General features: G+C 46.2%; 1 pseudogene; it reads right to left on the bottom strand.

Moving 5' to 3' along the window:
• The window catches only part of LOC138246822 (epidermal differentiation-specific protein-like), a 34,667-nt pseudogene extending 32,179 nt beyond the window's left edge, over positions 1–2,488 (bottom strand).
• Positions 2,489–23,067: the final 20,579 nt, after the last annotated feature.

Below are 23,067 nucleotides of genomic sequence, written 5' to 3' on the forward strand. Positions count from 1 at the left end.
TGAATATCTCTACCAGTCTGGGAGCTAGTAGTGTCGAGTTCTTTTTATAGAAGTCTATCGGTAGACCATCGGTGCCTGGGGTTTTCCCGGCCGCTAGTTGTGATATGGCGTCCTGCACCTCTTCTGGAGTCACCGGGCCCCCCAGACTGTCCCTATAGCTATCCGTCATTGTAGATGGTGGTAGTGGGTGTAAATATGCCTGGACCTGCTCTAACCCCATCGTATTTGGTTGCCTGTATAGAAAGGTGTAGTACTCTTGGAAGGCCCCATTAACTTCTTCAGGTGTACATTTAAGCTTCCCCTCCATATCTCGCACATTCACTATGGGTGTCCCCTCGCCTCCTGGCCTCACCAGCCACGCCAGCATTTTCACAGATCTACCCTCTTCTGCTTGCACTGAGGCCCAATATCTCTGCGCGCTATGGAACCTCAACTGCTATTCAATTCCTGGAATGCGAAGTCCTTGCCTCCTTTAGTCTATCCCCCATTGTTCCTGTACCATTACTGTTCTTTTCTTCTTCGTGAATGATCTTTTCTAACTCAACCAGTTCCCTTTCTAGTGTGCGCTGGATTCCGGCCGTCTGACTCATACAGTGGCCTCTCACTGCCACTTTAAGGGTTTCCCACTCTATGCCCCTTGACGACGCAGACCCAGTATTAAAAGTGATATGGTCTGTGAGATAGGAACGGAGTGTCTCTCGATATACTTAATCCTCTAAGGCAGCTGGTCGTAACCTCCATAACGGGATGGGGGCCTGTCCTCAGTTGCCTTCCATATGAGTAATAAGGGGTTATGATCGGACAGGGTGCACCCTAAGTATTCAGTGTGACTTACATTCTGTGCAACCTTTGCGGAACATAGAATCCTGTATATCCTGGTGTGTAATCGGTGCAGGCTAGAGTAATATGAATAGTCCCTGTCTGTCGGATGTTGAGCACGCCAGGCATCAGTCAGTCCCCAACCCAGCATCCATTCCCGTGAGTGATTGGCTATTTTATGTGTTACTGCCCCCTTAAGTGGCGGAGAGGAGCGGTCCATGTCCACATCTACTACACTATTAAAATCTCCTCCAATGAGCAGCTCTTCCCCACACTGACGCGTAAGATGACCAGACAGTCGCTGCAAAAAGGGGATCTGTTCCTGGTTAGAGGCGTATATACTGTATAAGGTAATTGGGACTCCATGGAGGAGGCCCCCACTATCACAAATCTGCCCTCTTGGTCAATATTGGTGGATTTAACTTCAAAAGGAACCCCCGCCCTTATCCACACCAGTGCTCCCCTGGCATAGGCTAAATATTTAGTGGTGAAGATCTGACCCCTCCATCTACGCCTCAGTTTGTCTATTTCAGTAGCGGTGAGATGAGTTTCCTGCAATAGAGCGACATGCACCCCCTCCGTCTCAAGTACGAGAGCACCCGATGCTTCTTAGAGGGCGAACCCATACCCCTAATGTTCCAAGTCAGGAAGGAATAGATAGCCATTTCGGGGTGTGGTAAACAGACCAATTCCCTCCTTCCCTCCAGCGCCAGGACTCCTCCCCCCTCTCGTTGAGCTTAATGAGGATAATTCGTAACCCCAGTGTCACCATCAAAGAACTAAGTTGTAAACCCCAACGCCCAAACCCCAGAGCACCTCTCAAACTGTAGGTTGCCCAGCAAACATTGCAACAATGCAGTAATAACAACAAGTCAATTAGAGTTCTCGCCATTCTGATTTGAGTGGTCGAGAAACCAGTAGAGGGGGTGGTTGCGAGGTTGTCGAGGCATCTTCAGCAAAGTTCCTAGCTCCCCCGGGGCTGGGTTGGGAGATATTTAGGCCAGGTCATCAGCCGTTTGGGGAGTCACCCTAGGAGCATCTCCGGTATAGCTGGAGCCCTCCTCTGAGGACACAGACGCCCTATCCGAGTCCTTTGCACTATTGTCTGGCGAGGGCGCACTCCCACACACGGAGTCCGCCGCGACCAGAGCCTCCTTTTTTGCCAGCTCTTTTTGGGCCTTTGTTGGCTCCGTTGGTGGCTGTTGCGCTGCCTTTTCCGTCCTCTGTGGTCCGTGCGAGCAGCCCGTTCACCCCGGCCACTGCGGCCCTGCGCTAGGCCCCTCGACTCCAACCACTCCCATGCTTCCCCTGAAGATTGTAGGAACGTAGTTTTGCCATCTAGGATCACTCTTAATTTAGCTGGGAAGAGGAGTGAGTACTGGATTCCTGCCTCACGGAGGGTCTTCTTCACAGTCAAGAATGAGGCACGTTTCAGCTGGACCTCCAAAGTGAAGTCGGGGAACAGCGTCACCTCTCCATTTTCCACCGCGAAGGGCCCAGCTTCTCTGGCTCTCCGGAGCAGGTAGTCTCTGTCCCTATAGTGCTTTAACTTCGCTACCACCACTCGCGGTGGCCTCCCCAGCGCCAGGAGTCTTGAGGGTACTCGTGCGCCCTCTCCAGTGAGAAAAAGGGCATAAGGTGATCCGGTGCCACGACCGTGCGCAGCCATCCTTCAAGGAACTCCACCATGTCGGACCCCTCTGCGCCCTCCGGGAGGCCCACCACCCATATGTTGTTCCTACGGTTCCTACCTTCTGCATCTTCAACATGGTGCTCTAGGCGGTGTACGCGGTCTGTCAGATGCAGAACTTATGCTGTGAGGTTTTCGTGCTTCGGAGTGAGTTCTGATATCGTTGTTTCTGTTTCTTTCACTCTGTCTGCCAATTTGTGGTGGTCTGCCCTCAGCAACCCCAGCTCCACTGCCACTTGGTTAATGTCCTGCCGTAAAGTGGTTTTGTGTGTCTTCGATGGCCCCTAGGATCTTCTCGAGGGTTGCCTGTACTGTTGGTTGCGTGAGATCTCCCATGGTCTCTTTTTGGTATGCGTTAGTAGGGTTACGATGCAGTGCTTTACTTCTGGTCTTGCCCTTGGTAGACATTCGGGACCCGTATCGCTGCGAGCTAGGTGTCGAACAGAGCGGTGGGCTATTCACCGTTGGGGTACAGGTGTGCTTGTTCTCCCCTCAAGCACAGTTTGTCTATGCTGCTACCACGGGTCCGTTTTCGGTCGGAACTGGATGAGTTATTTAGCAGGGGGAAGGATCCAGGAAGGCACATGAATCCGAAGAAGACAACAGCTTTGTGTTGAGTTGTGCAAGATTAGGTTTCAGTTAGTACACTCAGTCAGTAGAGCCCATACAGGGTTTTGGATTGCAGGTAGTCCTTGCGTTAAGCACTGGTCACAGGACTCACCACAGCTCTCCCCCCCGGCCCCGGCCACGCCCAGCCCCCGTGGGCCCGCATTGTTCAATTCCCTGCGGGTGCACTCCTTAGTGCCGTATCCTTCCCGGGCACCGCATCCAGGCCCAGCGTTGGAGGTAAGTAATTATCGCCTCGGTTCTGATCGCCGATACCACCGAGAGCAACCGTGCTCCCACGCCGGTCCAAAAGCGCCTAGCGACCACCACGGAGCGACAGGCGTTCGCAGGCTGCAGATCCCAGCAGGACCCTGTCTGCTGGTCCTCCCTAGGTCACTTGTACATATATCAGGGCGCCCAGCCCCAGCACATCCGTCCAGTTACCACAGATTCTGGCGTCCTTAGAACCGGGAGCAACCCCCACACTCCGTTCCGGTCAGTCAAGGCGGGCTTCCTATGTCACCTGGATAGCGCTCAGCGATCAAGCGAAGTGTTCCTACCTTCGATCCTTGTGCTGGGCTGGTGAGGCACCCTCCTCCAGGCCGTTGTTTCTCTCCTCAGCCAGGTCCTGGCTCGATCCGCGCTCTCCCGGCAGGCGGGGAGGCAGCCCCGCAGCCACCACCGAGCAATGCACCACAGGTCACCTGCCGAGCTCGACCCCGCGGCCCCAAGCCCTCACCCAGGCCCTGGGCAGAGCCACAGCCAGCCGTCCGGCCTCAAAGTTAGCGGGGTGAGCCCCTTCAATCAGGCAGCCCCTTCCAGCTGGTCAACGGAGCTCTCAGCGTCAGGTGTCCACTCGCGTCAAGGCCGCAGCGCAGCCCGGCCGTAGCACTCTTCCGCGCACCTCCGTCTCATATGGCCTCCGGCTTAGTCCGTGCCAGGGCCGCTCCGATAGGTCTCCTCCCAGAGGCACTCGTAGTCGGGCCGCCGCCCCCGGGGAGGAGCCAGGGGAGGAGCCAGGGGAGCCCCTCACCTCTCTGGTAGCACGCAGCCCCGGCGGAGCCCGAGGCCTGAGTCACTCCCCGCCGTCAGGCTCTCCTCACCTCGGCATGACGCTACTTGCGTAGCGCAACTCAGATCCGGTCTGGTCCAGGGCCCTGCTCGTGCCGGTTCTCGTGCGTCTCCCGGTGTCCTCCTCACTTCTCCCAAACCCGGTTGGGTGATCCCCGCCGGGAAGCCCAGATCCCCCGCCCCTAAATCGCAGTCCTGGCTCCCGGTGGGTAGCCGATTACAGCAGGATTAATTAAGGCCTCAACGGAGCTCTCGAACTAAGCGTCCGCCATGTTTGCCCGGCTAGCCACGCCCCCCTTCTTTGAGTGACTTCAGCATAGTTTTTGAAACTGATACTCAAGCTGTACAGTAGCTGGTGGAGAGTCTGACGGTAGACGTTAAAGAGGAGTGGGGACCGGCATGATCCTTGTCAGACCCAGTTTGATCCTTCTCAGATTTAGTTGATGCCTGCTCTATTTCAACTGATGCCTTAAGTACAGAGTGAAAAGACTCCAACCAAATCAGCAACGCTACTGACCCCCGCAGTCCTCTCGAGTCTATCAGAGATTTGGGGTTTTCATGGAAGACATAAAGGGCCAGATGTGTCATTCTTTCCAATAGTGATTACAAAATTGCGATTTTTTATGAATCACAAATAAGTAATCGCTATTGGAATGTTTGAAACTTCAGAAGTTTCATATAGCGATTCGCAAGAGCTCGCAATCAGACCTACCTCATTAATATTCATGAGGTAGGTAGCAATTTGGGACGCATTGCAAATGGCTACAATCACAGGGAGGATGTCTTGCTGGGTTCAGCAGACCACCATGTCTGTGATTGCTTTTAAATAAAGCATTTTTTTTAATGCAGTCTATTTTCCTTAAAGGAAAATGGGATGCATTTAAAAAAGAAAAATGAAAAGTTTTCTTTTCATTTTTTAAGAGTAGGCTGTGGTCCTTGGGACCTCTGCCTGCTCTTAATTTTTTTTTCCGCATGCATTAACATAGGGGTAGGGGTCCCATATGGACCACTTCACCTTTTGTTTATGGGTTACCACCAATTTGAAATTTATGGTAACTGCTATTGTTTTGCTACAGCATTCATAGTCACAAAACAATCGTACATACCTCTGTGATTCAGTGTTGGGAAGGGACGCCCTTGACAAGCCCCTTCCTAATACTGAATCGGTATGTAGTCGCAAATCTAATCTGCGATTTGGTAACAAGTTACCAAATCGCAAATTGGACTTGATACATACCCTAATGCATTTTTGTGATCGCAATAAAATGTTTGATAAATCTGGCCCAAAATGTCTGAGAAACTGAGCGACGTCAAAAGCGCTCAATCTTTGGAGTCCATGACGTTTGATATCTCGAACTCAGGAGTCCATGATGTTTGAAACAGTAGACCGGACATATATCAAGGCAGTCCCTGTTACTCTGTGCAGGAGGAAACCTGAATATTTGCCTCTAGGAACTCAATTCAGCTTCACAAAATCCTGAAACTGCACTGAAGCTGCCTTCTCTGGTATCTTATGGAGCCAAAGAATATTTGTGACCTGCCTATTGTTTTGTGGATCTATTTCCACAAACCCACATTTGTTCAAGAGGGTTGTTATGCTCCTCCTCCATTCCCATAGTAGATGCAACTGCTGCATTGATTTGGGCCCGTCAGGAGCTGGAAAATCGATGCACTAAGGAAGAAAACAAACTTTGATCAGTATCTTTAAACTTATTTGCCAACTGATTTACCTGTGGCAACACCATTATTTTTAGTGCCTGGGAAAGGCTGTAAGCTGAGAGTGTGCATTTACATTGGGCTCAGAAATGGACAATAATCAAGAAGAGATACCTTCTACCATTAATAACAAGATTACCTGATCCATAACGCAATGCCACAGTTTTTACTAAGTTTGACCTACCAGTTGATTACTATAGGGAAGGAAGTCAAAGTAGTAATTTAGTACAGGGATTCAAATGGAAGCAAGGTTTTCACTTTAAATCCAGTTTATTTGAATGCATTGTAATGCTATTTGGCCTTGTTTTTCAAACTTTTTATTTTGCACTGTATGGTATTCTAGATAATAAATAGAATATCAAAGTAACTATGAAATATAATCTTGCATATTTTTACTAAAGGTAGGATTGCAAATGACTACAAAGGGGGTGGAAAAAGGAAGAGTGTATTAAAATATATAGGCCCTCATTACAACCTTGGCGGGCAGCTGAGGCCGCCCACGAAGGTTGAACCGCACTCCTGCGGGGTCTATCATGAGATCTCCACTGGACCAGCGGGGATCTCGGCTGCAACACGGGAGCCGGCTCCAAATGGAGCGGTGTTGTGGATGTGCGACTCCCCTTTCCGCCAGCCTTTTCATGGTGGTTCAAACCGCCATGAAAAGGCTGGCGGGAGGGGGGTCTTAGCGCTGCCCTGGAGGATTAAATCCGCCGGGACTAAAGTGGCAGGAAACCACCGGTCCCGGCGGAGCGACCGCAGCGCTTCCGCCGCGGTCGTAATTCCCCTGGAAACACCGCCAGCCTGTTGCCGGTGCTTCCTCCAAAACAGCCCTGGTGGTCAAAGAACGCCTGGGTTGTAATGACCCCCCATAATCTATTAGTACAGTATTTGTGGTCAAAAGAAAGTGCCAGTGCTAAAATGCAAATGAACTGCTCCATATAGATTCACAATGAATGAGCAAATTTCATTGTATGATATGTAGTTTTTCATTAGTGCCAAATGAGTCATTTTAGTAGTGCACTTTTGTCCTTTTTATATCTTTCCACATATTCCAAATATTGTTTTGTCAATAAAATGGCTAGCGGACACACTATCATTGCTTCCATGTAAGTGTTTAAATGGCAGTCTCCTACCCGGCATTACATCTTTGCAAAAAGTGACCCATCTATGTCAGCCTAGCTCTTAGATCAAAATGCACCAGGAGAGGAAACTAAAAAATGGCTATGTTAGTCTCTGACATGATAGCAGAGACACTGTTGTAGAAGGACAGAACTCCCACCATAGTTTAAATAAGCCCGTAAGTCTCCAAAGGCATTGTTCCTAAACAAAGTCCTCTGCAAATAAAATCTAGAGTAAGATCAGCATGGTCATAAATTATGATGTGACCATATGTATTTATTTCTGTTAATTAATATCGTATAGAAGTTCAAAATTTGTCTATTATGGAATTTCACTTAATTAATGTTTTACTTTATTGCTTCTGCACAACATACGTATTAGGGCACCTTACATTTTAACAACAGTTACATGCATTCCTGATAATGGAACATTACCTTATACATTTACATTGTGTTAGACCTGTCAGCCTTAGGGTGGTCTTCCCCAAAATAATTTGCCTACTCACCTCCATTGTCGGTGCTGAAATTAGATTTTGTTGGCCCTAGTACTCTAACGTGCTTGTGCTCACTCCCCTAAATATGGTTTGATTGGCTTACCACTGATTGACATAGTTAATGTACTTGCATGTCACTTGTAGAATGGTATACCACATACCCAGGGCCTGTAATTTAAATGCTACCAGTGAGCCTGCAGAACCTAGTTTCATTGTAACCTGATTTCAGTTTTGTCAATATAAACCCTTTGCCAAGCCTTACACCTTCCTTTTATTGTGTATAAGTCACCCCTATGGTAGGCCCTAGGTAGCACATAGGGCAGGGTGCATTTTATTTAAAATGTTGGAAATGTACTTTAAGTTTCACATGTCCTGGTAGTGAAAAACTCCTAAATTTGATTTTCACTACCATAAGGCTTACCCCACCTATAGTATAACATTGCATATTCTGTATTACATTTAACAAGGTGTAATTTTTATGTCATATGTGGTGTCTTTGAAATTGTAATGAACACTTTTATTTAATAGTAAAGTTGTTTTTTATTACAATTGTCAAAATGCTGCTTTTAGAAAGTAGCCATTTTTCTGTCCTCAACTTTTTTATGTCTGTGGCATACCTTGGATCACATGACTGAGTGCAACTGATAGACTTTGTGACTTTCTCCCAGACAGTCACACAATAGAGGAACAATGGGCGAGATGTAGGTAGAAATGGGATTGCGACTCGCAAATTGCGAGTCGGAGTGACTCGCAATTTGCGAGTCGCAATCCCATATGCAGGATGGTGTCCCTGACACCATCTGCGAATCGCAAGGGGGTTGCAATTTACCACCCCCTTGCGATTCCCTGCACTCACAGGGATGGTGGCCTGCTGGAGACAGCAGACCACCATGTCTGTGACTGCTTTTTCAATAAAGCAGTTTTTTCTTTTGGTATTGCAGCCCGTTTTCCTTAAAGGAAAACGAGTTGCAATACACTTGTGAAAATGAAACCATTTGGTTTCATTTTTTCAGAGTAGACCACTGCCTGCTCTGAAAAAATATTTTTAGAGCCATTCACAAAGGGGTGCTAACTGCGAATTGCTTTGCGACCGCGTTCGCGGTCACAAAGCAATTCTGCATAGCGATGCAAATCGCAAATAGGAAGGGGAGTCGCATTCCCATTTTGCGAGTCCGTACCGACTCGCAAAATGGGAATGTGCATTGCGAATTTCGCAGTTTGCACCATGCAAAACGTTTCCTACATCTGGCCCTAAATGTGCCTGAATGGGCATCTGCGGACAGAATGGAGGGGGGAGGTGGACACAGCCCCACTTGCAACTGAATATGGTATATATCTCTTCCTTCACCCAAAAGACCTATCACTTCCACATTGTCACTGCGGCCAGCTTGGAACAAGGGCAGAGGAGTCAGGAAATGTTATACACTTCAAAGAGCCTTTCTAGGATCTTCTCAAACCTTCCGGAGGAAGGACATCTTTGTATGAAAATAGGACCTTCATATCCACTCTTCAATACACTTCTGGAACTGTGACTACTCTGCCAAGAAGTGCCTTTCTCTGCTGCCCTCTTGCCTGGGGAAGAAGGACTGAATTTTCAACTTGAACTCAGGACTACCAGGGTGACTCCAGAGGGCTATTTTGATGGCCTACTGATCTGTGCTTCAGGGACACAAAAGACTCCCTTCACCTTGGACCCACATATACAAGTTATTCCTGACCTTCCAAGAGGTGCCCATCAAGTCCTTGACAGTTGGAAGTGGTGCTGAAGGTGACATGATAGCTAAAATGCAAAAGTGTAGACTAAAAACTGCCCTGAGAGCCATGAGGCGACTGGGACCAACCTGCTCGCATATCAGACCAAGGTGCCTTGCCAGTCCGATTGGCTTTTTCTCCACAGCAGCAAATCCTGTTTGGTGGCTCCTTCGCCAAAAGGGGATCCGGCCCCATGGACCTGTCTTCAGCTGCAAGCCATCTCTCTCAATCCACTGGAAAATTTTGACTTCCATTTTGGAGCCTTAGGGCCTGACTTAGAGTGTGGTAGAGGGGTTACTCCTTCACAATCATGACAAATATCCCATCCACCGTATTCAAATTTGATTATTACCTATGCAACTTGTAATAATGGTGGACGGGATATCCGCCACCTCTCCGCCAAACTCTAAATCTGCAGTTGATTAATGTGATTGTAAGTGCAAGTAGGAGCAACAACTTTTGCTGCTTTTTAAAGGGTATTGTTTTTTTTTCCAAATGGGTATTTGTTTTTACATCCTCCTGTGTGTTTACTTACTTTGCACACCTTGCACATTTTCTACCTTAGGCCCTTTCTCTCGCTTTGGCATTCCAGTCGTCTTTAGTGCTGTTGCCATTCTTAGGCACCATGTTGGGTCTTGACTCAGCATATAACGAGCCAGTCTGCACCCATCCACACCAAGTCTGGGCCAGGACCCCTGGTCAAATGGGGCCTTTTAAGTACTCCAGAGACCAGTTGTTGGAGGAAAAGAAGGGTAGGTCCCCTGATGTAGCATCTTCTCCCCTGAATCAGCTATGGATACTATGCACTGCACGGATAGTAACTTGTCAGGTTTGCTTAGACCAGCTTCACCTGAAGTAGAAACAGAGGCCCCTTGTCCTCTGCCTTTGCCTAAAGGGAGAATATTAAGACTTAAATGTGCATTATTGAATACACAATCTCTCATCAAGCATAGATTTGAGTTCTGCAATCATACAGAAGAGCACTCGCTAGATATGGCATTTCTAACAGAAACATGGGCCAACGAGAGTTCAGACCCTGATGTGGAGGAGGCTCACCTGGCTGGTTACTCTATTAGAGACTAGACAGATTTGGTAAACTGGGTGAGGGTGCTGGCTATAATCTTTTGGCATCACCAGGTGTTGCTCTGTGAACCGATCTCATTAGTAGGGGTCAGGCATTGTTTTTTAGCTGTGAAATTTCAAATCATTTTATTGGTGTGCTGATGTACAGACCTCTGGGCCTTAAAGCATGCTTTCTGGCCAACTTGGCAGAAACGTTTGAACCTTTCATGCATTATCCAAATTTTACTATCCTAGGTGATTTAAATTTCACTGTGACAACATGACCAGCAAAGAGAGTCCTGCTTGGATATTATAAATTGTTTTAAGCTTCCTCAATTGGTGAATTCCTCCACTCAAAGGAGGCCACATTCTGGATGTTATTTTTTCTAGTATGCCAGGTTTGAGGGTTGAAGAGACTATACCAATTTCCTGGTCTGATCATATGGTGGTAAACTTCAGTTTGGAGTCATCTCATCAGATTAATCTGCCTAATAAGTCTGCACCTCTTGTTAATATTAAAGGCTGGAACAGAATTTGCATCCGAGACTTGGTGAACACACTTAATCAATCTTCTCTCTTTTTACTAAGAATACCCTACTTACCGTTGCGATTTTTGCAGATTGGATTGGAGCCGCAATGACTGAGCATGTCCCAGTAAAATCAGTTAGAAGCCGTAGGGTAAGACCCTCCACCCTGTGGTTCTCTCAGAAGCTTACAGGGTTAAAACGTAAATGTAGAAAACAAGAAAATCTGTGAAGGAAGGAGTATAGTGTATTCAAGATTATTAAGTTTGAAAAAGCTAAATTTGTCTCTGAGAAAATGCCTGTGGCTAGATACTCTTCTAAAGAGCTTTTTTTTTAAAGTGGAGCACCTATCTAGTTCATCTAGTTTCATCTCTGATAATGGTCAAGGGTTTTGTGATCAACTTGCATTCTTTTTTAAAACAAAGTTGAAGAACGTTATGGCAAGCTGAATGATATTATCTCAAAGGATTGCCTGTCCCATTGTGTTAAGGGGCAGCTTGAGCCCTGCTCCTTAATAGGACTTCCTTTATTCACAGAGTCACTAAACTTGTTGACCAGACTAAATCAGAAGCTCTGTTTGATCCGTGTCCTCCAAAAATCATGGATGAGATTAAGGAATGGGTAGTGCCTCCGCTCGCACTGTTACTTATCTTTTGTAGTCAGGATCCTCTCATATGGCATCGAAAAAAAGCCTCAATCCTTCCTTTCCTGAAAAAGCCTACCTTGGATCTTAAAGATGTGGAGACATATCATCCCTATATCCTGTCTTCCCTTGGTAGCAAAGGCGTTTGAAAAACATATGAATGTCACCCTCTCCAAATATGTGGAAATAAACCAATGGTTAGATCCAGAACAATTTGGTTTTAGGCCTAATCACAGTACAGAATTGCCCTTGGTGGTGGCTGCTGACCAAGTGAGGGCTCTACTGGATAACGGAGGGAAGGCAACTTTAATTTTATTAGATTTGTTGGCTTTTGATACCGTTGATCATGAGATTCTTACAGGGTGGCTGGAAGAAATTGAACTGTGTCATAAAGTTGCTTTGCTCTTTTCACACACAGAGAGAACAATTTATGGCTGTGGGAGAACTATGATCAAAATCTTTTACTGTGCCTTGTGGAGTCCCACAGGGCTCGTCACTGAGCCAACCCTTTTTAATATTTATGTGGCTCCTTTGATAGGACTCATTTGTTCCTTTGATTTTTCTCCCATTGCATATGCTGATGATACACAGCTCATTGTTTTCTTTGCTAACAACAGGGAGGAGACAGTTTTGAGGTTTTGTAACTGTCTGGAGGCTATAGTACAATGGATGAGTCAAAACATTCTGATGATCAATTCAATTCAATTTTTTTTGAAGAACCTTCCCCTATGGAACTAGAACTCATGGCCTCAATTTTTGGGACCCCAACTCTAGAATCTACTGTAGAAAACGTGGGTATCATATTTGATGTAAGCTTATCTTTCACTGCACAAATAAACAAACTAGTGTCTGCCTGCTTCTATCGGCTGCATAAGATCGGGAACATCCTGGTTTATATTCCTTTTGAGTTGCAGAAAACAGTGGTAACTGATCTGATCTTGTCAAGTCTGGACTACTGTAATACCTAGGAGCTCATCAGTATTCGTTGAACAAATTGCAATGTCTTGAGAATGCTGCAGCTAGACTTTTGAAAAAGATTCCCAAATTCAAGTCTGTTTCAGAAACTTTAAAAGAGCTACGCTGGCTGCCGGTGTAGGAATAAGTTCAAGTCCCTCTGTCTTGTCCACAAAGTCCTTTATGGAGCTGTTCCTGAATATTTTACGGAAACTTTTACTTGGTATACCTCTAGTGGAGAATTAAGATCCTCCAATGCTAGAGCAATCTGGGTTTGTAAAGTCAGGAGATCTAGCGGAGTAGGCAGAAGATTTATGTTTTTGGTAACTCATCTTTGGAACACCTTGCCTGTTCAGCTGAGAAGCCAGGCTCCACAAAACGGCTTAAAAGTTGGCTATTTTCCTGCTCAGTAAGCAAGGTTTAATATACGGTTGGCTAATCTTGGTTGCCTGCATCGGAATCACATGAGTCAGTTGTTGTTTTAGTGCCAAGATGCCTTTGGGCATTTGTGTTCTCTATAAAATTATCAATATCAATAAATCAGTCCCTAAGTGTAGGAAAGTACCATCTTGCCTGGCATGTTACCCCCATTTTCACTGTGTGTATGTTTGTTTTTGCCTATGTGTCACTGGGATCCTGCTAGGCAGGACCCCAGTGCTCATAACGTATGCCCTGTATGTGTTTCCTGTGTGGTGCCTAACTGTATCACTGAGACTCTGCTAACCAGAACCTCGGTGTTTATGCTCTCTCTGCTTTTAAAACTGTCACTGCAAGCTAGTGACTAATTTTACCAATTCTCATTGGCACACTGGAACACCCTTATAATTCCCTTGTGTATGGTACCTAGGTACCAAGGGCATTGGGGTTCCAGGAGATCCCTATGGGCTGCAGCATTTCTTTTGCCACCCGTAGGGAGCTCAGACAATTCTTACACAGAACTGCCACTGCAGCCTGAGTGAAATAACGTCCATGTTATTTCACAGCCATTTTTCACTGCACATAAGTAACTTATAAGTCACCTATATGTCTAATCCTCACTTGGTGAAGGTTAGGTGCAAAGTTACTTAGTGTGTGGGCACCCTGGCACTAGCCAAGGTGCCCCCACATTGTTCAGGGCAAATTCCCAGGACTTTGTGAGTGCGGGGACACCATTACACGTGTGCGCTACATATAGGTCAATACCTATATGTAGCGTCACAATGGTAACTCCGAACATGGCCATGCAACATGTCTAGGATCATGGAATTGTCACCTCAATACCATTCTGGTATTGGGGGGACAATTCCATGCATCCCCGGGTCTCTAGCACAGAACCCAGGTACAGCCAAACTTGCTTTTCGGGGTTTCCACTGCAGCTACTGCTGCTGCCAACCCCTCAGACAGGTTTCTGTCCCCCTCAGGCCTAGGCAGCCTGTTCCCAGGAAGGCAGGACCAAGGATGACCTCTGAGAGAGGGTGTTACACCCTCTCCCTTTGGAAATAGGTGTGAAGGGCTGGGGAGGAGTAGCCTCCCCCAGCCTCTGGGAATGCTTTGATGGGCACAGATGGTGCCCATCTCTCCTTAAGCCAGTCTACACCGGTTCAGGGATCCCCCAGCCCTGCTCTGGCGTGAAGCTGGACAAAGAAAAGGGGAGTGACCACTCCCCTGACCAGCACCTCCCAGGGGAGGTGCCAAGAGCTCCTCCAGTGTGTCCCAGACCTCTGCCATCTTGGATACAGAGGTGTGAGGGCACAATGGACAGCTCTGAGTGGCCAGTGCCAGCAGGTGACATCAGAGACCCCCTCTGATAGGTGCTTACCCTTCTCAGTAGCCAATCCTCCTTCCTAAGTAGCCAAACCTCCTTTTCTTGCTATTTAGGGTCTCTGGGGAATTCTTTAGATAACGAATGCAAGAGCTCACCAGAGTTCCTCTGCATCTCCCTCTTCACCTTCTACCAAAGGATCGACCGGTGACTGCTCAGGACGCCTGCAAAACCGCAACAAAGTAGCAAGATGACTACTAGCAACCTTGTATTGCCTCATCCTGCCGGCTTTCTCGACTGTTTCCAGGTGGTGCATGCTCTGGGGGTAGCCTGCCTCCTTCCTGCACCAGGAGCTCTGAAGAAATCTCCTGTGGGTCGACGGAATCTTCCCCCTGCTAACGCAGGCACCAAAAGACTGCATCACTGGTCCTCTGGGTCCCCTCTCAGCCTGACGAGCGTGGTCCCTGGAACTCAGCAACTCTGTCCAAGTGACTCCCACAGTCCAGTGGCCCTTCTGTCCAAATTTGGTGGAGGTAAGTCCTTACCTCCCCACGCCAGACAGTAATCCTGTGTACTGCGTGATCTGCAGATGCTCGGGCTTCTGTGCACTTTTCCAAGACTTCCTTTGTGCACAGCCTAGCCTGGGTCCACAGCACTCTGTCCTGCATTGCCCAACTCGCTGAGTTGGACTCCGACGTCTTGGGACCCTCCTTTGTGACTCTGAGTTGAACGCTGTCCTCAGATCTTCTAAATGCCTGGTCCGGTACTTCTGCAGGTGCTGCCTGCTTCTGTAGGGGCCCTGTGAGTTGTTGAGCGCCCCCTCTGTCTCCTCCTCCAAGGGGCGACATCCTGGTCCAGCAGCACCCAAAATCCTCAACCTCGACTCTTGCAGCTAGCAAGGCTTGTTTGCGGTCTTTCTGCATGGAAACAACTCTGCATTCTCCAGCACACTGTGGGACATCTTCTGACCAAAGGAAAAGTTCCTGGCATCTTCCGTTGTTACAGAATCTTTGGCTTCTTCCACCCAAAGGCAGTCCTTATGCACCTTCATCCGGGGTTTAGTGGGCTCCTGCCCCCCCTGGACACTTGCGTAACTCTTGGACTTGGTCCCCTTCCTTTACAGGTCCTCAGGTCCAGGAATCCAACTTCAGTGTTTTGCTGGCAGTTGCTGTTCTTGTAGAATCCCCTATCTCGACTATACTGTCTTTCTGGGGTAGTAGGGTAACTTTACTCCTACTTTTCAGGGTCTTGGGGTTGGGTATCTTGGACACCCTTAGTGTTTTCTAACAGTCCCAGCTACCCTCTACAACCTACACTAGGCTTGGGGTCCATTCGTGTTTCGCATTCTACTTTTGGAGTATATGGTTTGTGTTGCCCCTAGGCCTATTTCTACCTATTGCATTCTATTGTGATTCTACATTGTTTGCACTACTTTCCTTACTGTTACTTACCTGATTTTGGTTTGTGTACATATAATTTGTGTATATTACTTACCTCCTAAAGGAGTGTATCCTCTGAGATACTTTTGGCATATTGTCACTAAAATAAAGTTCCTTTATTTTTGGTAACTCTGAGTATTGTGTTTTCTTATGATATAGTGCTATGTGATGTAAGTGGTATAGTAGGAGCTTTGCATGTCTCCTAGTTCAGCCCAAGCTGCTCTGCTATAGCTACCCCTATCAGCCTAAGCTGCTAGAACACCTCTATTCTACTAATAAGGGATAACTGGACCTGGCACAAGGTGTAAGTACCACAAGGTACCCACTATAAACCAGACCAGCCTCCGAATGTCACCCTCTCTAAATATGTGGAAATAAAGCAAGGGTTAGATCCAGAACAATTTGGTTTTAGGCCTAACCAAAGTACAGAATTGGCCTTGGTGGTGGCTGCTGACCAAGTGAGGACTCTACTGGATAGCGGAGGGAAGGCAACTTTAATTTTGTTAGATTTGTTGGCTTTTGATACCGTTGATCATGAGATTCTTACAGGGTGGGTGGAAGAAATTGGACTCTGCCTTAAAGTTGCTTCGCTCTTTTCACACGCAGAGAGAACAATGTGTGGCTGTGGGAGAACTAAGATCAAAATCTTTTACTTTGCCTTGTGGAGTCCCACAGGGCTCATCACTGCGCCAACCCTTTTTAATATTTATGTGGCTCCTTTGATAGGATCCATTTGTTCCTTTGATTTTTCTCCCATTGCATATGCTGATGATACACAGCTCATTGTTTCCATTGCTAACAACAGGGAGGAGACAGTTTTGAGGTTTTTTACCTGTATGGAGGCTATAGTGCAATGGATGAGTCAAAACAGTCTGATGATCAATTCAACAAAAAAAGAGGTCCTTTTGTTTGAGAAGAACCTTCCCCCATGGAACTAGAACTCATGGCCTCAATTTTTGGGACCCCCCAACTCTAGAATCTACTGTAAAAAACGTGGGTATCATATTTGATGTAAGCTTGTCTTTCACTGCACAAATAAACAAACTAGTGTCTGCCTGCTTCTATTTGCTGCATAAGATCGGGAACATCCTGGTTTATATTCCTTTTGAGTTGCAGAAAACAGTGGTAACTGATCTGATCTTGTCAAGTCTGGACTACTGTAATACCTAGGAGCTCATCAGTATTCGTTGAACAAATTGCAATGTCTTGAGAATGCTGCAGCTAGACTTTTGAAAAAGATTCCCAAATTCAAGTCTGTTTCAGAAACTTTAAAAGAGCTACGCTGGCTGCCGGTGAGGAATAAGTTCAAGTCCCTCTGTCTTGTCCACAAAGTCCTTTATGGAGCTGTTCCTGAATATTTTAAGGAAACTTTTACTTGGTATACCTCTAGTGGAGCATTAAGATCCTCCAATACTAGAGCAATCTGGGTTGGTAAAGTCAGGAGATCTAGCGGAGTAAGCAGAAGATTTATGTTTTTGGTAACTCATCTTTGGAACTCCTTGCCTGTTCAGGTGAGAGGCCAGGCTACAGAAAACTGCTTAAAAGCTGGCTATTTTCCTGCTCAGAAAGCAAGGTTTAATATATGGTTGGCTAATCTTGGTTGCCTGCATCGGAATCACATGAGTCAGTTGTTGTTTTAGTGCCAAGATGCCTTTGGGCATTTGTGTTTTCTATAAAATTATCAATATCAATAAGTCAGCCCCTAAGTCCAAATATAGAAAACATCCCAAGGGCTTCGACCCAAGGCAATGTGATGACAATGCTCCGTCCTCTGACACCCCCTACAGCCTTGCTCACCTGAAATTTACATTGTGAGAACACTTTTTATTACTTGTAAGTCCAAAGGTAAGCACTGACTGGGCCCAATTCACTTCTGTCCAAACTGCTCTCCATCGCAGTTGGCCATATTTTTTGACTTTGAAATGGTCTTGCTCAATACATGTTTGCAGTTGGTGCTTTGATCTTTTTACTAAAACTTTAAAAATTCATGACTTCCCCTCTACTGATTAGATCTTTTTCATTTTTGCATAAAATAGTTTAATAATAATTTCTTCATTTTAATAAATTGGGGTTGATTTTTTCTTGTGTAGAGTTTACACTTTATTAATGTTTGTGTGCTGTGTAAATACTTCATGTATTGCTTCTAAGTGAAGCCTGACCTGTTTTTGTGCCAAGCTATCAATGGTAATGCACAGATAATTTAGTGACCTTTTGTGGTTTTCTTTGCAGGGGTCTTCGGCTGTTGCTCACACCACAGACAATCAACATCCCCATTTCTCACACATTGCATAAAATGCATTCAAAACCTGGATTAGGAAGATGCTATTTTAGTAAAATGTATCTGAAAATTTCACAAAGGCCTGGTATCATATGAAGAAGTAAGTTTTAAGGGGCATATTTATACTCTGTTTACACTGAATTCGCATCATTTTTTTAATGCTAATTCAGCGCAAACTCAACGTCATATTTATATTTTGATGCTAGACACGTCTAGAGTAAAAATATTGGTGTTAACGTCATTTTTATGATGCGTGAAACCTCCTTGCGTCAATGAGATGCAGGGTAGGCGTTCCCACCTAATAAATGACTCAAACGCCTTAGCGTCATATTTATCTACCTGGACAAAAAAAGACGCACAGGTGGGAGGCGGACCCAAAGAATTACGTTAACACCGATTTGCGTCAAAATGTAACACCTGGGTCAGGGCAGGCGTTAAACTGAGGCAAACACACCACTACTTAAGAAGAACACACAGAAGAAACAATACAACTCACAGGAGAAGATGGAGGTAACAATGATCCAACGTGCTAGACAGAGCAGAGGACAGCAACAACTTCTGCACTCACCACCACGACAACGCGGCCCACAAAGGCAACGCAGAAGGCAGGAGAGAGTCTTCAGAACCAGGACAACCCTCCTTGGCCTCAGGGACCTGAACATTATTAGGACCTATAGACTGAACCAGCAAGCCATACTACACCTGCTGCACCACATTGAGCTACACATTACAGCCAGCCTGCAGACCCCACACAACATAACACCTATGACAAAGCTGCTTGCTGTCCTGCACATGCTTGCAAGTGGTTCCTTCCAAACAACGGGTACACTGGTTGCTGGTGTCTCACAGCCGTGGTTCTTTGCATTCCTGCCAAAGCTGTTAGATGCTATAATCTTCCTGACACCCCCCCCAGATCAGCTTCCCCAACACCCAGCAAAAGCAGCAGGAGAACAAACAGGGGTTTATCAAATCCATGGCTTCCCACATGTGCTCAGTGCAATTGACTGCACCCATGTCCAGCTCGTACCACCTGCAGCAACAGAGTACTGATACCAGAATTGCAAGCACACGCATTCCATTAATGTGCAGGTCATAGTGGACCACAGGGACTATTCATAAACATTTTGGCCAAGTATCCTAGCAGTGTCCATGACGCCCAGATATTCCACCACAGCAGGATCAATGAACAATTCCAGGAAGGACAATTTGGAAATGGCCTACTTGTGGGTAACTCAATAAATCTAACAATATACACACAACACACAAACCCTGTCGGACACACAAGACAAACACCACCACAGTAACATATGGCCAGGGTAAAACACATGTGCAGGTGATAACACATATGCACCATGCTACACTACAGCACTATCAGTGCACAACACTTATACATACACCCACATGTACATAGCACACCCACAACTTGACAGGCACACCATGGGAAGGACAGGTGCAGACATGCACCCTTTGCTAACAGCAGAACTACACAGACCAATACAATTGCCCACAAGTTGACTACTACATACACTTCACAGACAGTACACCAAACAAAGAATAGCACATGACATGTTAATGGCATACACCATGCCCATGTCATGTAACTTCCGAATAGGCACAGATGCCTCAAGTTATGCTGTGCAAATCACTACCAGAACAAATATCGAACACCACACAACCTTTGCCTATATCAACTGCAACTCATCAACACATACCTAACTTACCTGTAGTGTGCAGAGGCATCTGTCTGATGCATCAACTCACACACATAGGAACACAAGATCAATGCCCATCACACACCATGTGCCAGATGTGTGAGAAGTGGTACCACACCTACTGTAGCGCAACCTCACATTCAACACTAACTGACTCACAACACTATCATGTCTGTACCAGATACAATAAATGGCCCAACATGGCACAGAGTAACTGTCAGACAGTGCAGATCATGGATGCCATAGTGGGACTCAGTAAAAGAAAACAGGACGTCACTGACCTCACATGCATTGTGCCAAGGGACACATTTGCTAAGTAGCTGAGCTCTATCACATAGCCTGCACTGTGCCTGTTTCGACAGTATAACTGCACATTAATGTTTAGGAAGATAGGAGAGACACAAGTAGTAATGTTGATTATCCTGTGACAATGAGATGCACGCCCTTGGATACCTCATGACTGCCACGAACATTAGCTGCCACTCTGGAACACAAAGGGACCCATGTTACAGCCCACAGTTCCATTGTCGTGGCCTGCACTGTATGTTCAACTTGGCAGATGACCATTGCATAATGACTTGAAGCCACATTGTAATTTGGCCACCCTCTCATGCTGTATGTAGTGTGGAAGCAATGTGCAAAGTTTGTTGCTGCAGGTCTGTCACCACAAGATACATAGTATGATGATGCTGACTCACATGTAGCTGTCACCTAAAACCTGAGGAAGTGCCAACAATAAACATCACCCCAGAGGTGCTGTATGCATGTTGCAATAAGGGAGTAGACTGTGCTAGGAACTCAGATGATTGTGGCACTAATGCATGCTGCATACTGCTGCACACACAGAAAGAACCAATTGGCCATCAAAAGAGCATATGTATTGGGCAGTGTACCGTCCTGCACAGATACATCCACAAGGCAGCTAGCCAAGTACCCTAGTGCAGGTATGTAGTGTCAGTGCACGGCTGCACATGAGCAACTGGTGCAGGGGACAACAAAGGGTTGCCAAGTAACATGTCACACATGGGGCATTCTTCCATAGTCGAAATGTTGTAGGACAATGCAGCCAGTTTTGGAGACGTGTTGTGCATTCTCACTTACCAATTTCAAAGGCCCTAAGTGTCACACATCATCTGCAATGACACATGTTAAAAGGTATGGGATGTCCAGGCTCTGTAGTGCTACTATGTTGCCAACACATCTGACCCCACGGTTTTGTGAGGATGTGTCATGTCCCTTCTAGTGATAGCACACTGAGACACAGGTGCACTACACAACGCAAGCTACATACATAATGACCATCAATGAGTAATCCAAATCACGTGTCAAGGGTCCTTGAGCCAAACACAAGAGTGTCATGTCCAACAACCTAGTGATGTGGAAACGTTACACAAGGGTAGGAACTCAAAAGACAAATACATATGAGCCACAACCAGCTCTAAATATCAACTGCAATGCCACATGACCTACTTGTTGCACGCCCTAACAACAACTTACTCCTTTAATCTTTTGCAGCAGATCTTGGTTATGGCATACAGCCATTTCCCAAGCACAGCAGCAGAGCGTGCATATAATGAGGGACATTGTAGGACACGGACTATTGTGGGGAGGACATGTGGCATCCTGAAGTTCAGATTTAGGTGCCTGGACATCACAGAAGGCGGCCTTCTATATACCCCACACATCGTCTGCAAGATAATCTTGACATGTGCCATCCTGAAAACATATGTCCCCTTATATGACCTGCCTGAGGAGGAGGAAGAGGAGGATGGTGGAGAAGAAAATAAGGGAGAACAGCACAACACAGCTGCTGGGATACACCACAAACTACACATCATTGAAAACTTCTTCACTTAATAATCACGTAACTCACCTTGTAGATTTTGTCAATAAACATCTTACTTATTCACTAAATCAGGCTTTGGTCTCTTCAGTTTACACAACATATACCACAGGATTGTGAGTCTAACCTCAGGGAGCATGCTCTCAAACACTAATCTGATGAGTGCATTAGCAACATCACAAGTGATGCATAAGATTGAACTGCTACCATCACTCATTTCACAAAAAGCCTCATCACTTGAGTGTGACAACTGAAGGACACAGTCTGTGGACCACAACCTATTATTTACATCCATGTTGACAACGTGTACATCAATAGCTCATCACACTCAACTACAACAGGTCTAAATAGGAGGTAAACAAGGGGCCCACACATGAGGTAGTGGATGTGAAATCATTGTGAGACTGTAATGTTTGAACAAACCACTGACACAACTCAGTGTGAAAGATGCAATTGCTGCATGGAGCATGTGTGACAAGGGCGGGATATCATCGGTGACAATGGTCATCATGATTAGGCCAGGTATGACAAGCAATGGGAGAAATGGAGCCTGCGAGGTACATTCATGGAAATCAGTCATGCCACTGCCCTGGGGCCCAATCCTGACACAGGGTACACAGGACCGCACACTTTGGACAGACACGTCTGTGGAATGCACATCAGAATGGATGAGAACATATGCAACTAGGGCTGCAGGTCCACCACACAAAAATTATTATTACAATGCTAAATGTAATGACTTTGAACTGATTATTGTGTTCAATCCACGATATGGTTGGAATGTAGGCAGAGTGTGTGAGAAAGTAGTCTCTTTCTAGCATGGTTACCCCCACTTTTGGCCTGTTTGTGAGTGTGTGTCAGTGTATTTTTACTGTGTCAAGGGGATCCTGCTAGCCAGGACCCCAGTGCTCATAGATAAAAACCTATATGTCAGTGTGTTTGCCTGTCTAACTGGGATCCTGCTAGCCAAGACCCCAATGTTCATAGTTTATGGCCTAATGTGTATGTTGTCAGTTATGCATGACTGTGTCACTGAGGCTCTGCTAACCAGAACCTCAATGCTTATGCTCTCTCTGCTTTTAAATTTGTCACTATAGGCTAGTGACTTCATTTACCAATTTCAATTGGAACACTGCGCCCCCCCCCTTATAAGTCCATAGTATATGGTACCTAGGTACCCAGGGCATTGGGGTTCCAGGAGATATATATGGGCTGCAGCATTTCTTTTGCCACCCCTAGGGAGCTCAGACAAACCCTTGCACAGGCCTGCCATTGCATCCTGCATGAAATAAAGCACACGTTATTTCACAGCCATTTTCACTGCACCTAAGTAACTTATAAGTCACCTATACGTCTAACCTTCACTTGCTAAAGGTTAGGTGCAAAGTTACTAAGTGTGAGGGCACCCTTGCACTAGCAAAGGTGCCCCACATAGTTCAGGGCCATTTCCCGAGACTTTGTGAGTGCGGGGACACCATTGCACGTGTGCACTACAGATAGGTCAATACCTATTTGTAGCTTCACAATGTAACTCCGAATGTGGCAATATAACATGCCTAAGATCATGGAATTGTCCCGACCATTCCAAATCTGGTATTGGGGAGC

The sequence above is a fragment of the Pleurodeles waltl genome, chromosome 7, assembly GCF_031143425.1.
Source record: "Pleurodeles waltl isolate 20211129_DDA chromosome 7, aPleWal1.hap1.20221129, whole genome shotgun sequence".
Classification (NCBI taxonomy): Eukaryota; Metazoa; Chordata; class Amphibia; order Caudata; family Salamandridae; genus Pleurodeles; species Pleurodeles waltl.